We start from the raw sequence: 6399 nt of genomic DNA on the forward strand, positions 1-6399 counted from the left end.
CGCGGGCTCAGGCAATCCACTCACCTCAGCCTCCCAAAGGCGCGGGATTACAGGCTGAGCCACCGAGCCCAGTTTATTTTATTTTATTATTATTTTTGAGTTGGAGTCTCACTCTGTCTCCCAGACTGGAGTGCAGTGGCCACTCCCGCCCACCTCAGCCTCGACCTGCTGGACTCTGGGATCCTTCTGCCTCAACCTTCCAAGTAGCCGAACTACAGGCATGCGCTACCACGCCCAGCTGATTTTTTTATTTATTGTGGAGATGAGGTCTCGCTGCCCAGGCAGGTCTCGAACCCACGGGCTCAGGCAATCCACTCACCTCAGCCTCCCAAAGGCACGGGATTACAGGCTGAGCCACCGAGCTGGCTCCCCTGACCTTTTAGTTGCATTTCTATGGATAGCCAAGTGGTGCCAAGTCTGGCCCGGAACCTGCTCATGCCAAGTGATTGCCCTGCTTAGCATAGATGTTAAGATATGCATAGTTTATGGGAGGCTGAGGTGAGTGGATTGCCTGAGCCCACAGGTTCGAGACCCGCCTGGGCAACGAGACCTCATCTCTACAATAAATCAAAAAATCACCCGGGCGTGGTAGCACATTACCTGTAATTCCGGCTATTTGGAAGTCTGAGGCGGAAGGATCGCTGGAGCCCAGCAGGTCGAGGCTGTGGTGGCCGGGAGCGGCCACTGCACTCCAGTCTGAGCAAGAGAGTAAGACTCCAACTCAAAAAAAAAAGATATGCATAGTTTAGTCATTGATACTTACCCTGCTTGTGTGATTTAACTCAGACATTAACATATCCTGCTTGAGCAGGGCTCAGTGGCTCAGCCTGTAATCCCACGCCTTTGGGAGGCTGAGGTGAGTGGATTGCCTGAGCCCGCGGGTTTGAGACCCGCCTGGGCAACTTGGCAAACCTTATCTCTACAACAAATCAAAAAATTAGCCGGGTGTGGTAGCCCGTGCCTTTAGTTCCAGCTATTTGGAAGGCTGAGGCGGAAGGATCGCCGGAGCCCAGCAGGTGGAGGCTGCGGTGGCCGGAGCGGCCACTGCACTCCAGTCTGGGTGACAGAGTGAGACTCCAACTCAAAACAAAACAAAACAAAAAGAAACCAAAACATATCCTGCTTGTGTGGTTTCACCTTGTTTTGTGAGATTTTTGTCCTAAATAAGAGGCATGCGGTAAAATTAATTTGCTCTCTCTCGCCCCTTGCTACCTGAGAGGGAGTACTCCCCATCCCACTGTTTCTCTGTGTCTTTCTTTTCTCATTTCCTCCCCCCAACTCAGGCTCTGATCAGCGGAGGCTGGACCCCCGCATCCAGGAGAATTGAAAACACTTGTACAGGCCAGAAAACACATGTACAGGCCTGTAATCCTAGCACTTTGGGAGACCAAGGTGAGAGGATTGCCTGAGCCCATGGGTTCGCAACTTAGTGAGACCTCATCTCTACAATAAATCAAAAAATTAGCCAGGCATGGTAGTGTATGCTATAATTCTGGCTACTTGGAAGGCTGAAGTGGGAGGATTGTGGGAGCCCCACAGGTCGATGCTGGGGTGGCTGTGAGTATGCCACTGCATTCCAGCCTGAATGACAGTGTGAGACTCCAATTTAAAGAAGAAAAAGAAAAAAAAAAAAAAAGAAATCACATGTACACACAAAAACCTGCATACAAATGTTCTTGGCAGCATTATTCCTAAGAGCCAAAAGGTAGAAACAACCCAAATGTCCATCAACTGATGAATGGATAAACAAAATGTGGTCTATCCATATAAAGAAATATTTTTAGCAACAAAAAAAGCATGAAATATTGATGTATTCTATAATATCATGCATCTTGAAAACATAGAATGAGAAGCCAGACAAATATTGTAAGATTCCATTTATATGAAATGCCCAGAATAGGTAAATCTATAGATGCAGAAAGTAGATTAATGGTTCTAGGAGCTGGAGAAGAGGGAAGAGGGGTGGTGGGAGGAGGAGGACTGCTCATGGGTATGAGGCTCCTTTTCTTAGAAATTTGGTAGTGGTGATGGTTGTACAACCTTGTGAATATACTAAAAACCACTGAATTGTACACTTTAAAAGAGTGAAATTTGGCTGGACTCAGTGGCTCAGCCTGTAATCCCAGCGCTTTGGGAGGCCGAGGCGAGTGGATTGCCTGAGCCCGTGGGTTTGAGGCCCACCCAGGCAACTTGGTGAGACCTCGTCTCGACAATAAATCAAAAAAATTAGCTGGGCGTGGTAGCGTGTGTCTGTAGTTCTGGCTACTTGGAAGGCAGAGGCGGAAGGATCACGGGAGCCAGCAGGTCGAGGCTGCAGTGACCAGGAGCATGCCACTGCACTCCAGCCTGGGCAATGAAGTGAGACTCCAGATCAAAAAAAAAAGTGAAATTTTGGCCGGGAGTGGTGGCTCACACCTATAATCCCAGCACTTTGGGAGGCCGAGGTGAGGGGATTGCCTGAGCCCACGGGTTCGAGACCAGCCTGGGCAACTTGGTGAGACTTGATCTCTACATTAAATCAAAAAATTGGCCAGGCATGGTGGCATGCGCTTGTAGTTCCAACTACTTGGAAGACTGAGATGGAAGAATCACCTGAGCTCAGCAGATTGAGGCTGCAAGTGGCTGTGAGCGTGCCACTGCCATCCAGCCTGGGTGACAGAGTGAGACTATGACTCAAAGAAAGAAAAAAGAGTGAAATTTTGCAGTATGTGAATTAGATCTCAATTTGGCTGTTAAAGAAATTAGTCTAACTTGAGGATGAACTGAAGCCAGACTCAGGTCTATTATTATTATTATTATTACTACTACTACTATTAGTACTTCTACTAAGACAAAGTCTTGTTCTGTTGCCCAGGCTGGAGTCCAGTGGTATGGTCATAGCTCATTGCAGCCTTGTAATCCTTGGCTCAAGCAATCCTCTTGGCTCAGCCTCCTGAGTAGCTGGGACAATAGGCAGGCACTATAATGCCCAGTGAATTTTTAAGTCTTTTGTAAATACAGGGTCTTGCCGTGCTGCCCAGTCTGGGCTTGAACTCCTGGACTCAAGTGATCCTTCTGCTTTGGCCTCCCAAAGTGCTAAGATTACAGGCATGAACCACTGTGCCCTGCATCAGTTCTTCTGACACTTCCTTTTGGTCTTCATCTTTCCTAAATTAAATTTAAAAAATTAGAACAGACAATGTGACAAGGGAGAAGTGGGACTGTGTATTAGAAGTTGGGACAGTCCAAAGAATTTCTTTTTTGTTTTTGAGTGAAAGTCTCACTCTGTTGCCTAGACTAGAATGCAATGGCACAATCCGGGCTGGGCTGCTGGGCTCAGTCAGTCTCAGTCAATTCTTCCACCTTAGCCTTCCAAGTAGCCAGAACTACAGATGCACACCACCATGCCTGGCTAATTTTTTTTTTAAGTTATTGTAGAGATGAGGTCTCGCCAAGTTGCCCAGGTTGGTCTTGAACCTCTGGGCTCAGGCAATCCTTTTACCTCCACCTCCCAAAGTGTTGGGATTACAGGTGTGAGCCACCGCACCCAGCTAGTCCAAAGAATCTTTCAAGCCATCAGCTTGAACCTGCCTGGATAGTGCAGGGAGGAATAAATTACACATGAGATGGGCAACTCAGGTGACAGCAGGACAAACAAGCAGCTAGGACGCTGCATGAATGCAGTTCTTAGGGCCTCCTTCACTGCAGCCTCATCCCCTTAGGCAAGAACCCTGCCCAGGCCCTCTGAGATAAAATTCTAACTAACATACAAGACTGCTGTTTTAGTCCACTGGGTTGCCATAACAGATGCCATAGATTGGGTGACCTAAACAACAGACATTTATTTGGAAGCTGGAAATCCAAGATCAGGGGCTAGCCTAGTTAAATTCTTCTGAGGGCCCGTTTCTTGGAGGGTGACTCAGGAACTAATTATCTCCCAAAGGCCCCACCCACAGATACCATCACATTGGGAATTAGGGTTTCAGCATATGACTTTTTTGGGGGAGAGACACATTCAATCCATAATAACTTTTTATTTTATTTAATTAAGTTTTTTTTTGAGTTGGGGTCTCAGTCGGTCGTGAGGCCCGGCTGGAGTGCAGTGGCACTATCACAGCTCACTGCAGCCTCGGCCTCCAAGTAGCTACGACTACAGTTGTGTACCACTATGCCCAGTTAAGGTTTGATTTTTTTTTTTTTTTGAGTCGCAGTCTCACTTTGTCACCCAGGCTGGAGGGCAGTGGCACACTCCCGGCCACCACAGCCTCAATTGCTGGGCTCAGACAATCCTTCCTCCTCAGTCTTCCAAGTAACTGGTATTAGGGTATGGATAGGGTGAGGATGGATGGATTGAAGGAGAAGCAAGGGGAGGCACAGCAGTACCGGAGCTGGCAAACTGGAGGTGCAAACTGGCAAACCAGAGATCCAAGTAATGCAAAGAATTGCGACACACAAATAGGTGGAAAGAAGAAGCGCTTTATTTAAGAAAAGTTCACTTCCCACAGACAGGAAGTGGACATACACTCTAGATGAGTATGACCCCATAGCCCCCTCGAACTCCAGCTTAAATCCTTTCCCTTGGGGGTGTTGCAATCAGGTAGGTGTGACTGCCAGGACTTCCTTATTGACCATCTGCAAATGTCTTGGAGATCTTGTGACACAGAGACCCCCCCAATGTCTGCCCACATTATCGCAGCCCCTAGAGAAGGGCAAGATAAGGATTCTAGTGCTCCTATACATTCCTGAATAACATTCCTTAGAGCTAATGGAGGGTGCACTTCCACTTATCTCCTATGCATTCCCAGTGGGTAGCTTCGGAGATCCTTGACTTCCCTGTAGATAGTGCCCAATCACTGAAAAATCAAATCCCCACCTGCTCCCCCTCTGAGGGTCCCAAGTCCTGTGATCTGCATAACTTTTGTAATTACAAATTTTGTGACTTCTACAATCCTTGCATGATGTCTCAGGCCTTGTAAATTCCCTTTACTTTAGGCAAGCTTGATTGCCACTATGAGATACCTCTGGCATCAGGAAGTCTGTGTTTCTGAAAGGACAAAGTTGGCAAGGTTAATCTTTACTTAAAGTATGTATTTTTCCAAAATATAACTTTTACTTTCTCATCATCATATTAGGATTTAAGAACAAGATGAAAAATGGCATTTCTCGCTCTTGGTCTGTCCTTTCATTCCCCACTCCTGCTCTTGGCAATATTCTTATGACCCTGGGAAATGGGACAAAGATCAATCTTCTGTAACTGCTTCCTGCTGAGGTGGGTTTTAGAGATGTCCCTACCTATCTATTTCCAAGGACGTGAATGTGAAACGGCAGGACCTTAACCAAATACTATTTGGATTTAATGAAATATCAAGCGAGAGCTCAGGCAAAAGTTATTAAGCAAACAATGATGAAAAAGGCTATTGCTCCAAGAACAATGTTAGAAAAATGAAAGTAGTCTTGTAAATTATATGTATGTTTAGCCAAAGCTTTTAATTCATTAATGTAAGTTGAAATATTCCTTTGTAAATTAGTTGTACTTTTTTTTTGAGTTGGAGTCTCACTCTGTCACCCAGACTGGAGTGCAGTGGCCGCTCCCGGGCACTGTAGCCTCAACCCGCTGGGCTCCAGTGATCCTTCCACCTCAGCCTTCCAAGTAGCTGGAACTACAGGTGCGCGCTACCACGCCTGCCTAATTTTTTGATTTACTGTAGAGATGAGGTCTCATCAAGTTGCCCAGGTAGGTCTCGAACCCGTGGGCTTATGCAATTCACTCACCTCAGCCTCCCAAAGTGCTGGGATTACAGGCTGAGCCACCGAGCCCAGCTGAGTTGTACTTTAACAAGGAAATACAGCCACTTTGATGAAATCTGAAGAAAGAAAAATTGAAAACATTAGAGACATGTAGTTAGGTTGTAACTTAAGATGAGAATTTAAAACAGGTAAACTTTGGCAAGAGAAAACAGTTTCTTTTGTTTGTATAATAGGTCTAATATACTTTCACAATGGTTGATATGTTAGAGGGAGAAGTCCAGTTAATTTTGTAGCCTATGTTGGAACTTGAAAAGTTCAAGTATTAAAATTTTTAAAAGCATAATGTTATAACACAAAATTACAGTAGTTATTGTAAAAGTTACTTATTTAGCCAGAGTGATAGTTCAAAGATTTTAAAAAGGAAAAAATTCTCACTTTTTTGTAACAAAAACAGTAGGAGGAGAGCTAACTGAATTTTGTCTCTGTCTTCCCCCCTCTGTTGTTTAAAGGAGAAAATTCTTTTGGATAAGGCTATATGATTTCAACATGGATGGCCAGGACAAAAAGACTGGCACCTGTTTTAAATTAAGAAATTAATTTGAGCAGGGCTTGGTGGCTCAGTCTGTAATCCCGCGTCTTTGGGAGGCTGAGGTGAGTGGATTGCCTGAGCCC

The sequence above is a fragment of the Carlito syrichta genome, unplaced genomic scaffold, assembly GCF_000164805.1.
Source record: "Carlito syrichta isolate Samal-C Ts95f unplaced genomic scaffold, Tarsius_syrichta-2.0.1 Scaffold311480, whole genome shotgun sequence".
NCBI lineage: Eukaryota > Metazoa > Chordata > Mammalia > Primates > Tarsiidae > Carlito > Carlito syrichta.